Consider the following 26,171-nt stretch of genomic DNA (forward strand, 5'->3'; position numbering starts at 1 on the left):
CAGATGACAGTCTTCCTACATAAATGCAATAACAAATACAGCTGATGCTGAGCATAGCAACTCGCTGTATAACCTTGTCCTGTCTGATCTGAGGCGTTCTCTTTCAGAAGACAAACTGAAAGCTGGTGTTCCTTTATTTCAATCTTGGAATTTAGAAAGACTATGTTAAAAAAATAAAATAAAATAATCCATTTGTTTCTACTTGATGCTTTTATTTTATTTTATTTTTTTTTTTAACTTACATGCTAATATTTTGATATCCAGTATGAGAGAAGAACCCAACACAACTGCACAATACTTTTGTTATTTGCACATATTTGTACAGAGATACCGCATCATTTTTCCTGTGCATAATTCCCTGGGGTGTAACTAGTGTAGCCATTAACCAGTCCCCTTGAAACAGAACCACAGTGGATGTACTGTGTACATCTGTAAGAAATGACACAAAACAAATGGCATTTCTTAAATCCACTTCTAGTGTTCCAAAGGGATAGATTATGTTACACTCTGGTGTACATGCTCTACTTAGAGAGAAGACATTTTTGAAACCACAGTGTGTGAAGTCTGAAACAGAAAGGTGTATACCATGCGATTCTAAACAAGAAGAGTACATTTAGTTAAGATTACTGTGACATTTCAGAACTGTGCCAAGTTGCTCTTTAAAGAGACTACAAGTGCCATCAAGTTTCCCTTTAGGCCACTCTGGGACTCTGATATTTAGACGAGAAAACAAACATTCTAGGAGTCTCAGCCATAACCCTTTAAATATAAAACCACTTCATAAACATTTTTTTCATATTTGACTTGGAACTCATTTAAAAGTTAATTTTAGAAAGCAGTGAAGATTCCTCCAGTCCCAATCCATCACAAACAAACATGCAAAGCTCTGCTATAAGTTATGTCTGAGTTGACAGAGCTGGCATTAGACAGTGAAACTGAAGTGGAAATCTGAAGTCATATTCTGTTTTCACTCTGGGAAAACATGAAAAAGAAACATGACCTTGGGTTTTGTTTAAATCAACCAGATCTAATGGTTTTGCATTTTCTACAATTTGAAGCATCGTAAAATAAAATCTGAGTAACAGCAAGGGAATGCTTTTAATAAAGTATTTCTAAGTCTTTTCTGCATCACATCACACTAATAAAATTCCAAAGCTGCGAGAGGGGTTATTGTGACATGCATTTTGTAGACAGTTCAGGAGTACAGCACTAGAGTGATATTATTAAGCACTGTAATTGGTTTCTGGAAGATAATATTTATAGCGGTGGTCATGAATAGAATTTGCATTTATATAGCACATTTTATAAATAAATATTAACTCGAACAAGCCATATTAATATAAACGTGTGTTTCAGCAATGTGCTATTTTTTCTACTGTTTTGCAACTGTGGTAACTTGCAAAAATATTTTTGAACTTTCTGTTAACAATATTTTGTTGCAGTTAAGTGAAGTTTTAAAAAAAACAAAAAAACAAGAGGTCTTGTAGGATTACAGTTCACATTTAGTACACTTTTTAATAACTTTGTAATTGGAACAGCGCATATCACTGTTGCAGACAGAAGCCCCAGACATACAATGGAAACTCCTGCATATATATTTAACTTAAAAAAAGGTCACTTTTATGACTACAGCCCACAAGGAGGTCTTTCTAGACTTTTTCTCAGCAATGTTATCACTGATGTATGTTGTGCAACCTAACCCCTGGAGTGCGACAGCACAGGCGTGGGATGAGTGTGGGTTCATAATTGTATCTGTACGCAATTAGTCCATGAAGGAGCTCAGTCTTTGCTGATATCACTTCATTCGTCTTGAGGATAGCTTTTCTGGACAGTTGCTTGTGACTGACTTAACGTTTGGTTGATTCCATATAAGGCAACAACCAACTTCTTCACTTCTTTATTGATAATATCGTAGCTCAGACAAGCGCAAAAATTCAAAGACAAATAAACAATGTGAATTCGCCATTCCTCCCGAGAGTTCCAGTGATGTCTAGCCAACACCACATGTCTTACAGAGTGTCAAAGGAATTTGGATTGGTGTTAGGAGGATATTTTGCCAAAAGCTTAGTTGACTGATTTAAGCCAGGAAGGGAGAGTTTTGTGAGAAGGTTTAAGTGCTAGTCTACCTTCTACAATAACTTTAAAACAAGTTACCCACATGCATGTCTTCACTTCTACCTTTCTGTAAACTATGAAAACATGCACCCCATCCAGTCATGTACACACTGTTGAAGAATAGGGTCCTTTACACCCTCACACCAAACAAAATGTACACAATTGCCAACCCACACCAGTGCCAGAGGCAAACGTTTCAACAAGTGGCTTTTTACACAACACAGGAATGAAGATAATTTGGTAGCAAACTTTAAGTATAAGTGAATACGATGCAAGTTCCTCACCAGTGTGAGAGGAAGAGTTAATCTGTTGACCAGGTTTTACTTAATGACTGAATTCTTTGTTTTTTTATATGTTAATAGACATGCTTTGGACAGGTTTATTACCTGGTTCAATATCTTTTCATAGACCCTCTTACCTTGGCACTCTACATGAACTGACTGAAACACAAAGGGAAATCGCTGTTAAAAGCCAATGCCATCTGTAATGCCATGTGAGACTTGCTATAATGTGCAAACACTCATGGTTCTGTCTGCTAAAAAGCTTGATCATCTGGTCATTGTTTAAGTCAGTCGGCATGAAACTAGATGGGCTTGCTTAGATCTTTTTTGATGTCTCTCTGTACAAAAGCTGCAGACCTGACTGCACTTGGCAATAGCCAGGCCTGCTGTTGGCTCAGTGGTGATCTCAGAATCCTTGTGACAGTGTTTCCTTCTATAGTGGAGCCAACCTGTCTCTTTGTTCCAAGGACAACACACTCCTAGCTTGGAACTTATCATTCTTGGAATTCCAAGACCCCAGTCCTGCTGTTGAGGTTATGAACCAAACTCATTTCAAAGAAATGACACAGAGATGCAACTTCTGGTCACTATAACCTAGGGTAATCTGCCTTTGTGTGTGTGTATGTATGTATGTATGTATGCATGCATGCATGTATGTGTGTATATATATATATATATATATATATATATATATATATATATATATATATATATATATATATATATATACTTCAAAACAAGTTTTAGGGATATGGAGAAACACTATCAAAATATTTTCAAAATGGAAACTGAAGGGACCATTTTTGTTTCAAAATACGTGTGATGTTTTTGGCCAGGGGAGAGGCCAGGCCTTGATTAGTAGATACAGTGATTAATGTTCACTGCTACAACTGTAGCATAGATCCCTAGAATCCAGCTATATAATAACCATGTGTGTTTAAACGTCCATTAGAACCTGACCTGAGGCTGCAAAGCAGACCCTGCTCTTTCACAATGCACATTGTCTTGTTATCAGTTCCAGGAGAATGAAATTACTATTTCATGAGAATTGTGTTTGCTGCTCCCATTTGGTAGGAAACCTTTTCCAGCAGCTGTCCTGACTCATTAGCATGCCACTGTCTTACATAAACCTTTGTTAGAAATGCTATATAACATTTGGCCTCTGTCTCTGCCATAAAAACATCTATATTAAAAATATATATCATTTGTGAAATAAAGAAAAATAAAACTTGTGCAATATTGGAATATTACTGCACGATCTGTGAAATCAACTTTTGAGTCTCTTCCAAAGACAGAACCAATTATATTTTGGGGTATACCGTATAACAGTTGTTATTAGGAGGTGTTTGCGCTTTAATAAAAGGCTTTTCAAAAACGAGATTTTGTCATGAGCTACACACTGTTCATCAGGATGGGCTTGAAAATAGGGACCCACACTTTGAACTGTGCTATCTCTCTGGAGCTTGTCAAAAAGGCAAATATTATCTCTAATCTCATAACTCAGGATATGTTATTTCCACCACAGCTGCTTAATAGCATTATTTTAAATGGATTGGAAGTTCTCATGATTATTATTATTATTAACAAAATACTACTATTATTTCTAAACTAGTGAGTCGTTGAAGAAACCTAATATCTAAATATCAGTTATTATAAAATATTACAAATTAAGGCTAACTAGAAATCATGCTTACTTAAGTCATCACATTATTTTTCTCTTTCAATATATTCTATTTCAGAAATGTGTAAAGATCAAGTCAAGGAGCTCTAAAGGAAATGGGAAACATTAATCAGTGTTTAATACATGAAACTTTACATGTAAACACTTCACATCTAGCACATGCAAATGCAGATGAGGTGAAAAGTCAGTGATGCAGGGGTCCCATCTGATTCACAGCTGCAATATCAAGTCATGCAATCACTCATAGTTCAGCCCAAGCCTTCCTATGTGTTATGACAACAGCACAAAATAACAATAAGCTTTAATTAGATCGATTACAACTCTGTTTGAATTTTTCAGCATTTGTTTGGCTTAGGGTTATTGATAGTGCCACAAATTTTTAATCCCCACTGCGGATGATGTCAATGTGGAAGAATTAAGGGATTTTAAGATGGATGGAAGGTTTCAAAAGTAAATCGGAATGTGTCACTGTTTATATAGAAGCCCCCTGCCCCCGAATACAAACCAAGCAGAACTGTTAACTTTCCTGAAGGTCAAGAACTATGGTACACATAACAATGGTCCTTGGGAAAGGAGTGGGGCAGTTTGTTTGTCCAGTTGGGATTGCTTTTTTTACCATAATATGAGGGTGTATCTACTGCAACTGTTTGCAGGTCTTGCATATTGTATTTATTCCACAGAAAGGACTTGCATATCTGTTTGTCTGATTCAGAACAGTAATTGCATTTTTAAGATTTTTATGTTAGGTCTATCAGCAAATTCAAATCACATTCTCACACTTTTCTAAGTACAGGCTAAGAGCGCTTTCTTTAAAAAGAAAATGTACTTTCAAAAAAATCAAATACAGTTTTGTCCTCCAATTAAAGCAACCTGATATACTGGTCATGTCCGTCTGTCGGCATTGTGAACATTGCCTTGAATTTGAAGTCTACACTTTCTTTCCAGCTTCTAATAAAATATATCAATATTGTTTCTTCTTTTTCATCCCTAGACCAATACGGCTAACATTTCCATTACAATATTCTCCACATTTTTATTTATTTATTTATTTTTTTAAATCACAAACTCCTACCCCTCCTCTAGATATTTCAGATTGAATTTGGGTATAATTATACAACAAACCGTTGACTTTATACACATTTCACAAATATTTACAATACGGAATTCGGAGGACCATAGTATGTCCGTGCTGCACTTAGCTAATTGGTCAGCCAAAAATAAAAAACAACCAATACCTTCCTCCTTTTGAATTTCATATGACGTCCCACCACCTCCCCATCTCCACCCTTGGGTTACTTACTCTCATAGGGAGTTCCGATAGCCTAGTCTACATGGCCAGGCAATTGTCCTCTGCTAAAGCTAGTTCCATCTAAAATGATTTGCATATTAACATAAGCAAAATTCTATCAGTAAAAATCAATTCAAGTTGTGGGGTGCTTTCCTGATTTCCTGAATGGTATACACTGGATAACCTGAGTGGTTATCCACAGAGGAGAAACTCTGTAAATTAAGACTTGTTTTTCCCCTCACTGATACAATATTTTACATTGTTTTCTATTTGGAACCAAGCCTGTAATTGTGATATACTGTGCTAGAGGTCTACATTATATTTCAGTAAGGCTATCCTGTCTGCAATAAAACCATTTTTATGCAACTTTAGGGAAGGTCAAACAGGCCCTGCCTTAAACAGTGTAGATGTTAAAATAATAAGAAAACAAGATAGAAATAGCTTCTTGGAAAAAAAAAGATGAAGAAACTTGATGTGTGATAACTAACAGGAAATGTTGTGATGTCTGTGTTTGATGTTCCTGTTATGTTAAGTTTATTTTAAACTCATGATCATGCACAAAGCACATTGTGTTTCTCTACAGGCATGCTTTGCCTCAACATTAATCAAATTGAACTCCAAAGACTGCAACTAATTGCCCTAGACAAGTCTTTAGTATCAAATCTGAGCGTACCATGCAACTTTACATTTTCCCTGAATTTGATTACAGATCACGTATTGAACTAAGCTACTTTATTAAATCAACTGCATGTTAATTAACCTGGATGTGTTTTCTTGACTGATGTGCTGATCAATGAATCAGGTTTAACAGACATCCCTATAATATAGGTGCTTTATTTTCAAATGTAATTATGGGGAAAGAAATTTTATCTTTCTGCATCTCTGCTGAGTTCAAGAAGTTTTTTGGTAACAAATGAAATATGAACCCTTTGCAGTCCATTTATTCACCGCTTGTCAGGCGCATCAGGTCCAATTTATTTTCACATGATCTGTTTATTTTACACCCACTGCTTATATATATATATATATATATATATATATATATATATATATATATATATATATATATATACACACACACAGTGCCTTGCAAAAGTATTCAGACCCCTGACCAATTCTCTCATATTACTGAATTACAAATGGTACATTGAAATTTCGTTCCGTTTGATATTTTATTTTTAAACACTGAAACTCAGAATCAATTATTGTAAGGTGACATTGGTTTTATGTTGGGAAATATTTTTAAGAAAAATAAAAAACTGAAATATCTTGCTTGCATAAGTATTCAACCCCTGTGCGGTGGAAGCTCCCAGTTTGCACTGATGAAAGAAATTGCCCTAACGAGGACACAATTACCTTACCATTGGCCTCCACCTGTGAACCATGAAAGTTGCTGTCACATTTTCTGGATAAAAACTCCACTGTTTAAGGATCATTGGTAAGGCTGTGAATCTGAAGGAAAATGAAGACCAAAGAGCATTCTACAGAAGTTAGAGATAAAGTAATACAAATGCATAGATTAGGGAAAGGGTACAAAATAATATCCAAGTGTTTGGATATCCCAGTGAGCACAGTTGGATCAATAATCAGGAAGTGGAAGCTGCATCACACCACCCAGGCACTGCCAAGAAAAGGCCGTCCCTCAAAACTCAGCGCTCAAACAAGAAGGAGACTTGTGAGAGAAGCCACAGAGAGGCCAACAATCACTTTGAAGGAGCTACAGAGTTCAGTGGCTGGGAGTTGAGTAATGGTGCACCAGTCAACCATATCAAGAGCTTTGCATAACACTGGCCTGTATGGGAGGGTGGCAAGAAAGAAGCCGTTACTTAAAAAGTACCATCTGAAAGCACGTCTGGAGTTTGCCAGAAAGCATGAGAGTGACCCAGCTGCGATGTGGGAAAAGGCTTTGTGGTCAGATGAGACCAAGATAGAGCTTTTTGGTGGCAGCATCATGCTGTGTGGATGCTTCTCATCAGCAGGGACTGGGCATCTTGTTACAATTGAAGGAAGAATGGATGGAGCAAAATACAGGAAAATACTGCAAGAGAATCTGCTTCAGTCTGCTAAAAAACTGAAGCTTGGGAGGAAATTAACCTTTCAGCAGGACAATGGTCCCAAGCAAAAGGCCAAAGCAACATTGGAGTGGCTCAAGAACAAAAAGGTGAATGTCCTACAGTGGCCCAGTCAAAGTCCTGATCTCAATCCCATTAAGAATCTGTGGCACTGCGGTCCACAAGCGTCATCCAACCAACCTGAACAACCTGGAGCAAATCTGCCAAAAAGAATGGGCCAAAATCACTCTGACACTGTGTGCAAAGCTGGTACATACTTACCCCAAAAGACTTAAAGCTGTTATTGCAGCGAAAGGTGGCTCTATCAAGTATTAATGTGTGGGGGTTGAATACTTATGCAAGCAAGATATTTCAGTTTTTTATTTTTCTTAAAAATATTTCCCAACATAAAACCAATGTCACCTTACAATAATTGATTTTGAGTTTAAGTGCTTTAAAATAAAATATCGAACAGAACGAAATTTCAATGTACCATTTGTAATTCAGTAATATGAAAGAATTGGTCAGGGGTCTGAATACTTTTGCAAGGCACTGTTATATATATATATATATATATATATATATATATATATATATATATATATATATATATATATATATATATATATATATATTATTTTTCAATAATGCGATCCAAGTCATTATTTTATTGCTATAACATCTCAGAAAGCTCTGCAAATGTCTGTGATATTCTCTGAGCGCTGGATGCAGAAGCAGCTACCTCCTTTGTTTATGTCCATGTTATCTCTGTAGTACATGGGGCTATGAGATACGCCCTTTTTTCAGCTTCATTCAGCTCCTATCGGTCTCATTCGGCCATTAAAAGGTTTTCTCGGCTTTTTCCGGAGAAAAGACGACTAGAGACCTGTGCTTTACGACATCCGACATTGGAATGGAAAGGGAAAATTGTAATGTCGGACCTGGTCCTACATAGTCTGCAAAGAGTTAAGACCCTTATAAAAGATTCCTATAGGAAAAGTGTTTTTTTAACCTCTTTTTTTCCTGGACTTTGAGCAGTGTTCAGGTGCTGCTCTTCTGTTCAAGCAACATGATCATTTAAAGTGTCTTTACAAAAGTAAGAGTTAGCGCCATCTAGAGCACAGCTGTGTACGTCCAGAAATACAAAAAGTATTTGTTCACTAGGTGGCGCTAACTTACTTTTTTCGATCTGACCTGCCGCAATACATGTGTAATTGCAAAAAGTACCATAGAATGATTCAACATTATAAAATAAAAGAAAAGGAGAGTATATAAATAAACTTTGGAAATGTAATTCGAAACTCTTTACTATTAAAGGTGTTGCCGGGTATGTTCTGGTATTTTTGTTATATGACATTGAAATTGTATTAGAAAACTCCTAGCTGAAATTTTCATTAAGTGTTTTTATAATGTATGGGACACCTTTAAAAAATTATAAACAAAAGGATAATAAGATAAATAAAGCACACAGATGCTGTGATTTAAACCCCTGTTTTTCAGCATCCCAGTCCTATTCTAACCACAAGGCTACACTCTCTCCCTGCTGACTGAAGGTTGGAAATGGCGGCTTATTTGAATTGCACCAAGTGCTGTCATAACAGACTGTCACCCCTTGCCTGGACACATTCTTTGTCGCTGTGACTGAGTGATACAGAGGAACAGGGTTATTCCATTGCTCTGACCTCACTGGAATGCCCTGCAGACTCAACTTCTAGAAATCCTTATTCAGTGGCTGCTGGGCCATATCTGTCCTCAGGGTCATAACTTATAATTAAAATATGACAAAAAATAAACAAACAAAAAATTCCATGTGTCTGAGTAGTGGCTGCCGAGACACTTTTTTTTGTCAGCAACTAATATAAATAAGTGAGGGCATGTTAACAAATTCACAGTCAGATTAATGTGTCCATATAAAGAATGCAAAGAAAACCAACACAGTTCATTCCATCAACAACAAAAAAAGAACAAAAAATGTGAGGTTTGGGTTTCAAGCCAGTTTTTTTTTTTATCAAACCAGCATTTCATGACACCATACCCAACTCAAAGAGTCTGCTTCCTATGTATCTATATAACAATGCATCAACTTAACAGAGACGAGCAGAGAGCCAGTGACTTGTAAGAAAATGGATTGGTTGCCACTCCTGTAGGTTATAAAAAAACTGAACTGAATGAATCAGCAGACCGGTGCTATACTGGATTTACAAAACTGTTTTCGGTCACCATCCTTAATTGACTACGTCATCCAGGTTTTTAATGACTCCCCTGCAAATCCATACCTTCTTTGTTACTAGGCATTTGTCAGACTTTCTTCTGTTGTCCCCAGCTGGCAGCAGGCCTCACCCATGCCCACCATTCCTATATCCGTTTACCATTCAACTAGCAGCTTACAGAAGTGGCACAGAGTGGATAAAGCCACAGGCCAAAACATAGGACTATATCTGTTGTTAATATAATCGAGTGCTGAAAACGCACAGGTTTCCTATTTGGTGCAGGCTCCTCCAGAATAGCGATGGAGCATTCGAACCGCAAAGATAAAGAAGGGTTCTTACTCGAGCACAGAGTGGGTGGCTGCCTGGGAGTGATAGCGGTACATCAACGTAGGACACTCACCCTCCCTTGCGAAGGCTCTAGTAGAAGAAGAACAGGTCTCCTGGGACACCCTGCGTGGAGAGCCATGAAATTAGATCCACCCTGTGGGGAGAACCATGAGATTAGATCCACCCTGCAGAGAGAGCCATGGTATTAGATCCACGAGGAACACTGCCTCTCGTGGGGCCCTGTGCTGCACACATCTCCCCAGATATTGAGTCACCCTTTTTATCAATATTTCAAAGGTTTTTATTCATTCAGGGACATAACATACTTCAATGTTTATTATTAAAAGAATGTGAGCTTAAATTATTAGTAAGTACACACGTTTCGATATGAAAGCTGAACATTAACATCAGAAAAGAACAACTAAGTTACACATTTTTTACGAAATAACAATTGTAGCCACTAAAGTAAAATCAGGCTTGTGTGATTGTAAAATGCCACTTTTTTGATATATTTACTACTGCTTAGTCTGTTAAAAATAAAAGATGTTGATGGGAGTAACTTGTTCACGGCCCTGTGGCAACATTACCCTCATTTTTAATTCTAAAACCCAACATTATTTCATTTTAAATACCTGTCTGATACTCTCTCTTCCTTACCTTTTTTCTTTTAATAATGGTCTTATACTCTCTCTTCTTTCAGCTATTTTTGCGAGTAATAAATAAAAAATATCTGCTTATATTTAAGTATTAATATCTTGTGCAGTTGTCTCACTGACCGCCTGCCAAGTTCACATTCACTTAACCGCGTCTTTTCTTACTGTTAGCTAACATTAGCCACGGTGCAGACCTTGGGTAAAACCAGTGTGTTCCTACATGTAGGGAGAATTTATTGTGATTGTTTATAAATGTGGCCCATCCTCTGAATACTTTTCCATTTTATATATTTTATTTTAAAGATTTTAAAGCAAACGAATGCCCAACACAACAAAGTATAAGTCATAAATAATGAATGAAAAAAGTGAGGGGGTGGGGCTAAATATATATAAAGTGTGTGTGGGGGGGGGGGGGGGGGGCATGTGTCCCTTCTGCCCCATGGGTTAGACGCCAGTTGTTCAGACTATGTAAAGGTCTAAATATTTCACAGAAAAAAAGAACTGCACTAAATATTACTCTGTAATCTCCAAAAGTATTGACAGAATATCATAGTACCTTTTCCCAAAGACTGAAAATAATTCTAGAAGTTGTATTAGTAGCAAACATGGTGTCTATGAAAAAATATTGGCCACTTGGTGGTTTTGTGGATTACCAACACACCCCAGAGCAATGAAATCTACAGGTGCAAGCACCAGATGAGAATTAAGACTCAAGGACTACAAGGGCCATCATAAGGAAGGAATCACTTGTTATGACAAACAGCTGCCATAATGAACAGTCAATGTTGAATCTGGTTGTCCATCGTCTGGGGGTTTCACCCATGAGGTAGGTGGCCAGGACTCTTTATACATGAAGACACCGAGACAACAACAGCCATTTCATTACTTTATCACTGGCATCACATCACCAAGGCAGAGGTAATTTACAACACAGAAAAAAGTTCTTACCTTGCCGCCCTCGTTAAACCTGCCAACTTAGTCAAACCAGTCCCTGGCACAGAACCAGCTAGGCATGATGACAGTGGGCCCATGGGAGGTAAAGACCTGGAGGGGAGGGAAGAGCGATACTCATTACAGCTGAGTGATCAGATCAAAGCATTATGGAGCAGTTTGAATAATAAACTCATTACTTGTGGTTACTTCCTTGTGCGGTCTGTGTCATCTTCATTGTCATTATGCTGGAGACGTATATGAACAGATACTGACTTCTCTGATGACCAAACAACCGCATTCAAGATCAATGTCATGCAATAAATAAATAGCAGCTGCATTTCTGCATTTTCTCAAAACAAGTCAATTTGATAGCATTTGACCTAAAGACAGAATTGCACTCTGTAAGAGAATACCCCTGCTTTTGACACTGCATGAGTAGCAATGCTAAAAGAAACTACTGCTAGTAAAATTCTTTGATAATGGAACAACTTCAAGAACGTTAATTGGACCCAGTCAGTGCTGTTGGACATTTTTTTTTATGATGTAATGATATAATGGAATGACTACCTCATATAAAAAGATTCATCTGGCTTTTTCCTACTTCCTTTGTTTGTTTTACATTAGCCAGATGTTCTGGTATTCCAGAAAACTGCAAAATATATATAGCACAAAAACCCTACAATATTATATTTAGGGTTTTTGATTTTCTATTTTTTTTTGCTGACTTTTCTACTCTCCTTTAAAAATTCAATTGATACCCATTAAGCCGTTTGTGTATCTCAAACGTGCTAATTGTAAAAATGATTTCATATACGGGAGTTTTCTGTGAAACAACTAAATGGGCTTTTAAATAGTAAGTCTTACTTTTTCATTTCAAAGCAGAACCCACTCCTCTTTATTAATGTAAATACAGTCAACATTGTAATAAAGTGTGTCCAGCATAAAATACTTTATTTTTCATTACAGCTTTAATAAAGATGAGTCGCTTATTAACATGTTGCAGTCTTGTTTGCATGTTCTAATTGTTAATCAAAAAATAAGGCTTGGCCAATTTAAAAGCCAATTTAGTTGTTACACAGCAAAAAAAAAAACATATTAAATCAATTTTACTATTAACGTGTTTCTTAGTTGTAATTGAGATACATGAATGGCTTAACAGGTATCAACTGAATTCTTAAAGGACAGTAGAAAAGTCGAGGTAAAACCTGTTTCAGTCAGTGAATTTTTTTAGCTAGGCTTTATTACTTATTTAGTGTCATTGGGGTTACTGGCCACTGCAAGGTAAAAATCCACCCAAACCCGTATGCTAAACAATGGCTTAGAGCAAAATGTCATTATCCTGTCACCCAGCAAGTTTTTTTCATACTCAATTACATTAACACCTGTTTAAAAGAAAAAAATGAAGGCAATCCACCATTCCAAGGACACTTTGCATTTTGGTAAAAACAACACTTGGAGAACACAATGCAACCTACATTTCAGCAAGTTGCTGAATTGTTTGCAATTTTTGAATTTTCTGGCAGCTGTGGTTGTTTTTTCAGTCCATATTGTATGTAACAATTCAACTGAAATCATCTTGAGTTACCAACAATTTGCAAGTACAGTAAGTGGCTCTTTCTTGGTACAAGACCTTTGTATCACTTGTCCTGCCATAGACTTCACATGTACATTTTGCTGTAATAAAACTACCTCATAATAGCACTACCGAAAATTGAGTGACACAACCCAGAAAGTCACAGTAAACCCAAACTCAATGGACTTCATCCTGTAAATGCAGCCTATTGTCTATTTAACTCCCATTTTGTCTGCTAAAGCCAGGTGCTTCTCTTCATATAAGCTCTGCTATAAAACACGATCTCCATCAAGACGGGACTTGTATTTGCTAGAGTCATCAAGTATCCGCCTGTCATTGGATTTACCTCCTTTTTATCGTCAGATCAAGCAGTTACAATCTAACATTTAAAGGAGAAACAAGCCCTTAATAACTTGGGAAACACATGTATATTGCATGTCAAGACACGCAGCATTTCACAGAGTTAGAAGGAGTCTGGCAGACACCTACAGTAGATGCAAGTGGTAGTGTTGTAAATTCTATTAACCCAGAACCAATTCCTTATTCGTTACCAACATACATTGTCCCATCAAATACAGTATATATTTGCTGAACATGTTTACTGTCAAAACATATAATGACTGGCAGTGCTGTGTACTTTGATAGGCCTAAATCATAAAAGTGCCTTCCTGCACACATGATTTTGTAACCTGCTATGCTAATGCAAATCTTAATTGTGTTTCTACAGTATCTCTTTATATCACTCTGAAATCCTGGAATTAGAAATTGACATGCAAAACAAGGCATAGTTTATCACTTTCTTAAAGCGTAAGTAGCTGGTTTCCGGAAAAATATAGCGTAGCACATTGCAGTCTACAGAAAAGAAAAACATATGAAATCCATGGATGGACTTTCTAATAAAGCAAATAATTCAGTCAATTCATTCTGATTCTGATTAACGAAATCTCAGACTTATTGGGTAAGTAACGCAACAAGATTCTCCAGAGCTTGAGACAGCTTGTTACAATGACATCTTTGTTTGCTTTGAGGTAATTCCATATCAAAAGGTCTCCTGCCAACTTCTTTTTTTCAGGTGAAACCTATCCAAATGTATTTGAGTCTCACAGTTCAAGGCATTGAAGCAGATTTCATCTGCTACTGAGGAGGTTCGCTGTAGCCTTGGCTAAGCTGGAGTATTTTTTTGGCAAACTTGCAATAAAAATAAAATTAAACAAATAAATCTTAAACTGAGCTTTTAGATGACTTACACCCGTTGGTCTTGTTTAACCAAGAGCAGAATGCTACTTTCAAGATTCAGCGTGGTGTACAGGCACATTCATTCTGTGACAAATGTGGGAGCACAAGGTGGGAACCATTGGATTTGGGGGCTATAAAGATATAATGTTAACTTAAACGTGTTCATCATTATTAATTGGTATTACTTACCATCATTCTTTAACTGTTTTGCAATGGAAATTTGGACCCATACTTGTTTTCAACTGGGGGTTTTGCCCTTGACTGAACGGTACATGGGAATTGGAACATTTCAGGGTTTCTTGAGGAAGCTGGCAATTAACTCTTTCAGAGCTAAATCATTTTACACAAAGATAACTGATTAGACCGTATCACTGACTCTCACTGTCTTATACTATACAAATTGGGCTTTTACATATATTTGCATGCACAAAGTTAGTTTACTGCTGTTTTGAGACAGTGACCTGCGTTAACACCCTGCAGTTTTGAATAGAGTGAACTGCAGTGTTGAAAGACTGAAAGAAACCAATGACAAAGTAAAACCCTATAGCACCGGTCTACAGAAACATCAATGTCAAAGTCATTTTTACTGTAGATAGCAGTCCAATGTTTTACCTCAAGAACCGGCCTCAGTACTGACCACTACTGGAATTTGTAAGATAGCACAAATTACATCATGTACAATACCTACATATTTACAACAATTTTAACCAGACAAAGTTTCATTTGAAAACGTAAATACAAACACAAAATAAAACTGCACAAGGAAGTAACTAAGTAATAGTTCTGGATCGCCCTCATACGATTTAGATAACATAATTTGGCTGTGTTCGAAGTAATACATCCCACGCTATGAAAACAGACTTTTTAAAATGCTTCATCTCTTGATCAACATTATTCATCATCTCTGAAGGAGGTCACACCAGCCTTTTCAAATCCAGATTTGAATTCCTTTGCGGAAACACCTGGTCTTGGTATTACAAACCACGGCCCGTCAATAAAACCATCACTGAGGGATGATGTTTTCTTTTTTCAAGTATTCTTATATCTCTCGCCCACCCCAACCTGATGGATCAGAGAGTCCTGGCCAAAATGATGTAGACCATTTTATGAGTCTGTAGCATGAGTGTCCTGTTAAAAATATGTCTGATTCTAGAATATTTATTCTTCACGAGATCATGTTTAATCTTGTTTCAAATTAGTTAGGGGCCGTTTGATGTGTCACATACTAGAAACAAAAACATAGTGATATATGGACCTGGTATCAGATTGCATGTCTTCATTTTGTACATTCTGTTGTTTCTTCAGAGAATTTGGCAAAACATTTCAAATGAGCCAAGATAAAAAAAAAATTGAAAGATTTCATTGGGTAATATGGTGCAACTTCTGGCAATAATTATTACAGTGGCCTCTGTCATCAAAGGGACTACGTATGATGATGTGTGTAGAGAGATGAACCTGATAAAGATCTACAGACTGTCTCTAAATTGAAAAGGCAGACAGAGAGTGATCTGAACAGAGTGACAATTGTCAGGTAAAATTATCTTGAAGAGGGAGGAAAAAGGAGTTCAACAAGATTCTGCAATCCTAATACATAGAATATGGGGGGGGGAAAATCTTATTGTGCACCATGACCATACAAAATCTGAATAATAGTTTTGCATTTACAGTGTATTCTTTATACAATCTTTGTTTTATAATCAAAATCGCAATGTGTTTTTCTTTTTTTCAGGTTGATTCATCCTTTACATTGTAAACGCATTCATTTAATGCACATTCATGCTAATTTGAATGTTAAAATAATTCATTTATAATTCAATTTAAACACAAAATTGAGATTATTGTACAGCTTTTTTAAACTTGGGTGACATTAAAACCCCTTTAAATGTGGAAAACATAAAAGCCCACAGAACATAAAAAGCATGTAAGTCAGCCTATGTGCAACTGCAAAATGTTTGAAATAATTATTTCTAGTCCTATTTTTTATTGTCTATACACTTGTTTTTTTTTTAGTAAGTGCAGAACGATGGAAATTAATATATATAAAATTTGAATGTTAAAATAACATTCAAATTATGTATATAATTTCTTAATGATTTATTATAATGTGAAATGATCTAGTTATGAGCAGTATTCCTGACAGTTGTCTAAAGGTAAAAATAATATGCTACAGAAATGTTTTGTTCTCTTTCTTTATACAATCTACTTGTCCTGGATTTGTCTGTATTGAGCTTCCGGTTGTTAAATAATAATATAATTGGGAAATAGAAAATTGCTTTCAGTCCCTCCTCTATTGTGAGAGAAAGCAATGGTATGGCTTTGTTATAACACACAAAAAAGAGAAAGAGAAAACAAATTCAAACGTCCTACTTATCGATCAGGAGGACTGAGGATCAACAGGATACGGCACTACCGCTATTAAGCCAAACAAATTTTACAAAACCCTGGTGCTGAAGCCCAGCCAGACAAGCCTCCACCTGGCCCCAATGGCCTATCGCTATGATCGGCAACTCAGTGCATCTGGGATTTAATCCAGCGAGCTCCTAGCTGCATGACCCACTCTACGGTTTGCACAGTAGAGACATTCCTAGGTGGACCACTGGGGAAAACAAGGCACTTTTTTCTGTTGTACCTCCATGCCTGCAGACTTTAAAAGGACTATTGACACTGGCGAGCAACCATGAGAAATCCTTACCAACATAAACTGTCTGTCTTGCTATAGAAGCTATTACTATAGAAGTGTAAAAAGTATATATCCCACCCAATGCTGATGCATACAGAAAAACATACAGCATATATTATATAGAAGCTGCTTCCAGACAAGCAAACAAACTAAAATGATTATAGTTACAGCACCCATGGTATATACACCACTTGATATGTCACTCCCTGATGCGTCTCAGTATCTGGGCAGACTTTGGCATTAGCATATGACGCGAAGACCTTTTTAATTGACCCCAGATCATTCTTGTGAAGCAGGTACAAAGGTTTCTGAGAAAACTTTTGATAAAGCACAATAACCTTGCAAGAAAAGGATAGATGAAGAGGGGTTTCATTGAGCTGCATTTATAGGAAGATTCAATGGGCCAACATCACTTTGTTCCGATGGCAAAAAGAAATACAAAAAAAATTCAAGAAAATTCAGTCCTTGCAGTACTCCATTATTTAAACCTACCCGTTTCAGGAATGCCAAGCTCTTGTAATGTAAAGCAGAGAGAATCGCCCTTCCAACCTTTTCGCAAGCCAAAGGACTATTCAGCAAGAGCACAATGGAGCAGCAGCAAGTCTTTCACTCAGCACAACCCAAGAGCGGTTTCAGAAAGTTTCAGAGGAAGAATCTGCTGTCAGGGAGTAGCTTTACAAAAATGTAACCTTGATTGTGTTGTTGTGTACAGTCCCCATTGTGGGAGTTAAACTTAGGTAAGAATTTAATTATCCCTTCGTTTCCATAAGGTATATGTTGTAGCTTTTAAACACCTTAAAAATAAAAAAATCATTTTTGACAAAAGCCAAGCTTCTCATCGCGTCTAGTGTTAATATCAACCCCCTTTTCACTCTCCAGTTCAATGTTCAATATACAGTGTGCAGACAAGCTCTGACAACAACAAGCAAACAATACAGTATCAGAAAATACTCTTATACAGCGACACCTGAGAGTGAGAGTGAATAAAACTGATCACCCAAAACTTTCCCGAATATTGATGGTCCAAAACACTTGACCTAAAAAATGTGTCAAGATGGGTCTTAGATATAATGAGTCACTGGGGCCAATAATGCCTTTGGAGAATTAAAGGTGCTTACTGGAGGGATCAGTCTAACAAAAAGCCAGAATACCACCTCGTACCTACCAACTGCAGTTCTGAAAACCTCTGGCTACTGCTTATTTATCCTTGACTAATGTAAATGGATTCAGCGGAGCCGTTGCAATCAACACTGTTATTTCTGTGCTGCATGACTACACCAGGCTTTCATACAATAGATTGCCTTTACTCTCCCAATCGTCACAGTACGTTTGTTTTAAAAAGTTGCTAATGCTTTTCATACACGAACTTTGACCTATCAGTTGGAATTCAAACTGGCAAAAGAGTTTGAAAGGAACGATTAGGTTTGGTGAGCTGTCATTGAAGGCGTTTATATAATGCATTGGAGTTATGACGGTTAACGACAGTGCTAGATCTCAAACCGCTCTCTTTAGGTACATACACTGCCCCACTGGTTCTGGCTCTTCTATACTGGCTGTCAATCAGGTAACTAAAGGTCCAGTTGGTGAACACCCTTTATCCAACCTAATATCTTATTACAATAGGTCTCTCAGCATTTTTTCACCTGAAAGGGAAGAAAGGGCTTCTACTGTATTTAAATTTCCTGATAATGACCTTTAGAACCAGGGCTTAAGTCCAATTTTGAACTGGTGGCCCCTTTTCACCTCAACAATGCATAAAGATTGCCAAAGAGCAAACCTCATTCAGGTCAAGGTATTACCTTGGATCAGGTAAAAATGCTCAGTTTCCCACCTTTATAAGTACAGGCGTGTTAATAAAAACAAATTTTCGCTGCTATTTTTGTAGTCAAACTTGCAAACAGACAGGCAAGATGGGGGAACATCTGATTACAGCAGTGATCTTGTTCTTTATGATAAGCAGCACAAGAAATATCTCGATAAAGAATACAAACAGAAATTATGAGAAAATATAAGTTTGGGAATTCCAGGTAAGCACTACGTTTGGTATGTTAAAATAAACACGCTGTTTTAACTGCAGGCTTTTGTTAAATGTCCAGGTGTAGCATCTAGAAAGTACATGCCATGAGATACCACAGCCCATTATTAAATATATTCCATGCACAGTTGAGATACCCATCCTGTAGCTGTATGCTATGGTTGTGTGGTATGCTGCTTGCATCTGATCCACATTGCCTTCAGATTATATCCAGATTTAGCAGGACAGGGTGATGGTTCACTTCTTTTCCCCCACAGCGATTACGCTCAAGTGTGAAAGGTAGTATTCAATTCCACAGGTTTAATTTTTTACCCTAGAAAACACAGCAAATAAACGCTATAGTGTGACTAGCCCTTTAGCTTGTGCTCTTAATGTTACATTGTGTATTAGGAGTCTCTTTGTCACTATATACTTTCTGCTAGCTACATGTACAAGAAAACATGGAAAAACTGACAAAATGGAGGTAAAATAAAATTTAAATAGCAACATTTATCCAAAATATATTTTCAGTGGACATATTCAGTATTCAGGCTTTGGTTTCTATTAGTTTAGATCAGTAGATCAGTTTTAAGTCTGGGCTGATTAATACACAAATAAATTAAGGAATTGATGTCCTTGATTTCTCTGTTGACACACAATCATTTGTCTTTATCACTAAAATGTATATGAGACAAGTTGTCATGATCACATATCATGCTGTGTTAAAGTTAATTAAAATGTTTTTCATTTTAGAAACATGTTGTCACAAAGAGCTATTTGTCAAGGCTAAGCTACGGCACATATTTTTCTCTGCAGGATTTTAATCAAGTCCACCTGCATATTACCATATTTCTAAACCCTAAAGTTCAGGACTCAATTCAATAGCCAAATGCCTTAGTCAGCACATAACACAAAGGCTGTTTTTCAGTGTTTATCTATTCCCTTCTGTTCTTTTTTGCAAGTCTGTGTTTATTGCAGCTTTTATTTTTATACCATTTGAAAACTTTTGGTTTTGATGAGCTGTGGTATCCTGAGGACAATTCAAATAAGACACAGATGGACCACGAACAGGGATACTGTATGTGAACACAAAAAAGGGGTTCTCATGTGTTCTTTCAATGCTTAAAGGATAAACACCAGCTTCATTTTATCAGTTTATCAGTTATAGCCTGGAATCAGAACATTGGAAAAAAAAACCTGAATGGATAAGGTTGAGCAAACAAAGAAATAATAAAGCAATTTTCTGAACTGCAGTAAACGCCAGAACACTGCTGTTGAAATTAATGAGTGTTTATACCCTAAGGGGCAGTTTTTCTGGAACTCTTTACTGCATACCCAATCAAAAATAACAAGGTTACAGAGCTCTGTTCACATTTATCAGCTTTTCAATCATCTCCTAACCAACCATGGCACAGCAAACCAATGGAGAAAACGGATATGATTTCATTTTTCTTTTCTTCTAAAAGGCCACGACTCAGCTATGCATTAGCTATACAAAACTGTTTTAAATTAGAGAGTGGCAAAAGTGTTGGTGCCAGTCCAATTTAGAAGAAAAAAAAAACTTCTGGGTTAAGCTATCTAATTTAAAAGGATAGGCACCGAAAAGAGAAGCTTTCAGAAAGTGCTTCTTTTCTCTCCTCTGTCAGGCAGAAAAATCAAATAGGGAAAGTACCCCAAACCTTTCTGCACACAGAGATAAGGTGATTAAAAATGTAGATTTTTTTTTTTAAATGATACAGGTGTTCAAGCAAATCGGACCTTCAAATGCTTTGTCCCTGCGATAGAACATTCACTTCCACTTTTTGCTGAACTGGATTTTAAAATGACACTAGAAAAAACAAAACAAACGCGGTTTGCACACACCAATCCAACTCTAAGAGAGTGCTCATTTCAAGCACTCAAATTTGCTTTCAAACTAACTGAAATAAACTGTCAAAGAAAGCTGTGAATGGGCCTGTGTCAGGACTAAGGCCCTGAAGTGTGTGTGTGTGTGTGTGTGTGTGTGTGTGTAAAGTATATAGTTGCATTTGTATTTTGCTCGTTTTTCTTTTATTATTGTAAATAGTTATAAAGGAGTAGGACGCCCTGTCTGAGGATTTAACGGTTCCGGTTCCTTGACCGGCTGGCGGGGGTGTCCCGGCCGAGCGTCTCACTTCATAAGGGAGCTGCCGACACGCCCTCGTGGAGCGGAACAGACCGTTTTTTTTTTTTTTTTCCGGTAAACTAAGCAAACTAAATAATTCCAAAATATACTTAACATCTTTTTTCTGCCTTTTTTGTATTTCATTTTCTGTACACCTGTTGTATAGTCGCCCGTGATATATCATTGCTGATAGCCACGTGGATGCGTTTTTGATTTATTATAAATAAACCCTGAGCGAAATCTTCAACATCACTTCCATGTCTATCCATATCTGTCAGCGGATTACCCACAACACCTTATCACAGGGGCCCTAATTCTTGGCACCACTGTATAGCATACGAAATGTTTAAACATATGGATGATGCTTTTAAATGCAAATGGACAGGTTTTTTACTCTGTCCATTTATAGTAGATTTTGGTTTTCTGCAAATAATTCACCAAGCTATTCAAAAAAAATTGTAATAAATACTACTTACAAGTACCTAAATTAAAATTCAGTTGTCCCGGTTCTGTAACTTTATCGCATGTGTCTTTCCTGAAAAAACAAAACTATGCTAATGACGACCTGAAGTAAAAAAATAAAAACACTCCCTGCACTTTAAAATCTGGGTTTTCCAAGAATAGTAATAGGAATAATAATATTTCCCTAATAGACAAAGAGCTCTATTTTTAATCACCCAATAGCTACAGTATTTACATCTACCACTTGTTAGATAAGTGAAATAGACCCCACTTCATATGATGTGTTTGAACAAAGCTGGGTTATAGCTCCTGTGACAAGTACCAGTTTGTTTTGACTGTAAAAAGAGAATGTAGACATAAAAGTATCTAAACAGAAACAGTTGGTATCACTACATTTTCAATAGCAACCAAATCAATGGATTCAGGTCACATCTGGTAACCCCCCCGCAGGGTAGTCTACTTGCCAACAATGAATATGCATGCACACGAAGTCAGTAAATGGAAAATCTCTATGCAGCATCACAGTTTGAGAGGGAACAGAAATTACAGCTGTAACCCTTTGTGGTTGTTTTTTAAACCACCTCAATTGACAAATTCAGCTTTCAGAAGTGGTTGCAAAATTACTTTATTTTTGCTGGGTTAGTTACAATTGTTAATAGCGAAAGAGAATATGAGAACACATATTATAAAAATGTAGATTCTCATTCACGCCCAAGACAATATTTAGCATCAATTTAAATCAGATCTATATCCTAAGCTTATAAAGAAAGGTATAAATTCAAAGACAGTGCCAGCTTCGCTCATTGCATGCAGAATACCACGAGAACACATTCACATTGCAATGGGTTAAGGGAAATATACTGAAGGTACAATCACTTGTACATGGTACCATGATGATTAAACAAAAAATGTACTGAAATAAAATACATTGCACATTGTAAATACACACATCTATTCATGCCAATGATATGTACATTGCAGGTGTCAATCCAAAAACTGGACAAGCTGTTCAGAAGGCGTTTATTTAATCAGCCTACACCCCACTGGGAAAAGCTCCAGCTAAATACTTTAAAGCATTATAAAGAGACAGGGACTCCAACTAGATTGCATCATCTGCTTTTTTAGCAGGGTTAATCACTGCAATTGAATATGCATTTCTCAAGATATCAAAACAAGTATGACAAGTAAAGAAACACAGTCAGGTATAAGAACGCCATTAAGAAACTAGGTTATAATTTCTACGCTATTCTTACAGTACCACCAACAATTCTACAGCTCCCCTCACAAATAAATAGGATTACCATGATATTTTTGGCAACAGCAATTGGGAAAAGAAACTGTTTTTACATTTTGTGAGCATGCACGGTAAGTCAAGCCTTTCTGAATGGAGTGGTATTCAAGGATCTCCAGTTTCCAAATCTATTCTTAAAACTGATAAAGAAAAAAAGCCACTGGCAACCTTCCCGCTGTGCGTTTCAATCCCACAGACACAGGATTCCAAGAAGACCTACAGTACTGTAGCGCAAGTCAGACAACAAGCTTGCCAGCAAGCGCAGCTGACATACCTGCCAACTTCTGAATGCCTCAAAAGTGTTTAAGTAGAATCTTTAGGCACGTCTTACACGCCATTGAAAGACACCGCTTAAAATAGTCCAAGAAGTTTAAGGGGCTTAGGCGAATAGTTTCTCACAGTTAGCAAGTCAGTAGGATTCACAAATACGAGTTTACAGCACAAGTAACTCTATTATCAGGGACTTTGGTGGTGACAAGCTAACAGGACACCTACGTTGCTCACGGGATATCCTAGCCATAAGGGTATTCTGCAAAAACAGGCATCTGAATTCTCAGTCCTTACCCTGCCAGCATTTCTAATGAAAGAAGGCAGCCTCTTCCTTCTGTATATAACATTGCTTGAACAAAGGGCTCAACATTAAAAAAAGCCGTCTGCATAAATATGAATGGGCAACTCTCCATTCAGCGTTTTAGTAGCTTTTTTTTATCCGTGTTGAAAATATTAGCTCTGTAGATGTTGCAAGATGATCTTTTTCATTTTCTATCGAGCTATAAAGGACTTATACATGATAAGTCTCTACCGCTACTTGAAGAATGACAAATGGTAAACTGGTTTTGAGGGGCAAGAAGGTTTCTAATGAAAGTGGTTCCACAGTAGAGTAACGAGGTGGCACCCTTGCTCTTTTAATTATTATTTAAGACAGGAAACTATCTTGATAAGTACAAATGTTAAAGAGCCAAGTCATTAGGGGAGAAAGCAACTGCAGTGATAATTTAAAATTAATTACAGTGGTATGACCTGGAGGGACCTGAAAGGGCAATGTCTCTCAAGCATTTGCAAGTCAAAATAAAATCTACAGTAACTTCAGAACTCAAAAACAGATTGGGACTGCAGATTACTTGTTAACTTGTGTAGTTATGAAAAATAACCCAAATTTTAGTTTTAAGCTTTTAGTTACAGATATGCATTTATGACAACTATTTAACTCTTTCAGCTATTTTGCCATAAATAATAAATTGCCTTAATTGTCATTGCAAGTCTTCATTACATTTGCATGAGTTTAAAAATCAAGAAACATCACATTAAATACTGTTAAAAAAAGCTCCAAATATTTGTTTTATACCTGCCACTGGTGCATAGAGCATTTAATTTGGCATCTTAAAAATTCACAACTAAAAATGCATTTGAATGTAAGCTGGTAGGATAAAGGAGAAAAGGGGTTTGGGTGAAAGGATTCATGTAAATGATTAATTCCCCACCTCACCTACCTCCACAAACGAACGAGAAACTACAAACAAGAACTACAATCCAACTATAAATCTATTTGACAAAAAAGGGAACTGCATTTTCCTCACTCAGTCTCATGAAATGTAAATAAAAAAAGCCATCACCTTATATTTCTGGGAAGTATCAGAAATGATGAGTAATTAGCCTGACTTTTTCATTTGTTTCCTTGTTCACTTTGAAGCCAATTCAGATTGAGACGGGCAACTGTTTGTAACACAACAAAATAGGATTTAATATTAAAGAGCAAGTAGCTTCAAATTACTTTATTTTTATTTATTTATTTATTTTTGGTTATCTTTCTATGGGCTTTTTATGCAGCAAAAGGGACCCTACCGTTGCCACGGCGATTAGCAGAATGATGAAGTTGATAAAAAAAAAAAAAAAAAAAAAAACTATACAACTCAATATTTGGGCAACAGCACTTTACTTATAATGATTGAAAATGTCATAAAAAATGGAAGGGAATGTAAAATCCTTTTCAAATATATATTTGCCCTTAAGCCCTTGTAATGAATAGAAATGATTTCATTTGATTATTGCTGGCAGGCTGCAAGTCGAAATCTAGTCGAAATCTAACACTTGATCAACTGCCATGCAGTCTTTTAATAAGGCAACGTGGAGACTTCTGTTTTATTGATTGGACGGTTTGCAGCAGTTTAATGTAATGTGGAATGATCATCAGGAAAAGTAATATATAAATATAAATATATAAATAAATATAATATAATAATACCTTTATTTTTACATAGCGCCTTTCATAGTGGACCATCATCACAAAGCGCTTTACAGAGCCAGGCTGTGAATTGTGCATTATATGCGGAGTCACTTATAATGGGACACTGATTTAACATCTCATCCGCAGGACAGAGCACAAGGAGGTTAAGTGACTTGCTCATGGTCAGAGGTGGGATTTGAACTGGACACCTTCTGGTTACAAGCCCTGGACTTTAACCACTGGACCTGCCTCCTCTAATAAAGATAAATGTCTTTATCTTTTAATATATGTATGTGTATTGTATGTATGTATGTGTGTGCGTGCATTTTTATTGCTTTTACTTTGGATGTATAATAATTGTTGTATTGTTTATTTTTTAGTATGGTCTACTTAGGTCTCTCTTTGTCTCAGTGAAGCACAATTGAGATGCACCTGAACTGGCCCTGTGGGCACAAAGTGAATAAACTCAAACTAATCTAAAATGTTGGGACATCTTAAAACACATTAAAGAATAAACATTCTTCCCTTGTGCAAAAGATGAATTAGATGAGTCATCTAGAACACAACGACACTGGTATTGCTGTACTCAAGGAAAGATTGTGATAAGCCAGTAGTAAACATTTCCAGGTAAAAAAAAAGTACATATCAAAGCAAATAATGTACTTAAACATGAATATGTTTTAATTTAATGAAATTATTTTATGGTTCACATTAGAAAAATGCCTCAAGCAAACACACCGGTATTAGGAGAAAGAAATTCCCACTGTGTTTATTGATTCCAATGATGTGTTCAGGATTTTGCCTGGCGCGCTCATCTGCTCAGGTGGAAACTGCCCCCAGCTTTGTGGATAACATATTCATTTAATCTTATGGTCTCTCTGGCCTGTTTCAGGTCACTGCACCTGCTGAATGACTGGCCCCTTGGAGAATTTAAACAACCATCTATAAAGCTAAAATGATTCACTGGTAACCTTTCCTATGGCAGAAGTGACCTGCAGTTGATTGTTCT

The 26,171-nt window shown here is 36.7% G+C and overlaps 1 pseudogene; it reads right to left on the reverse strand.

Annotated features, from left to right (window-relative positions):
- The window catches only part of LOC121295927, an 84,648-nt pseudogene that overhangs the window by 12,001 nt on the left and 46,476 nt on the right, over positions 1-26,171 (reverse strand).

This window comes from Polyodon spathula, chromosome 20 (genome assembly GCF_017654505.1).
Source record: "Polyodon spathula isolate WHYD16114869_AA chromosome 20, ASM1765450v1, whole genome shotgun sequence".
NCBI classification, from domain to species: domain Eukaryota; kingdom Metazoa; phylum Chordata; class Actinopteri; order Acipenseriformes; family Polyodontidae; genus Polyodon; species Polyodon spathula.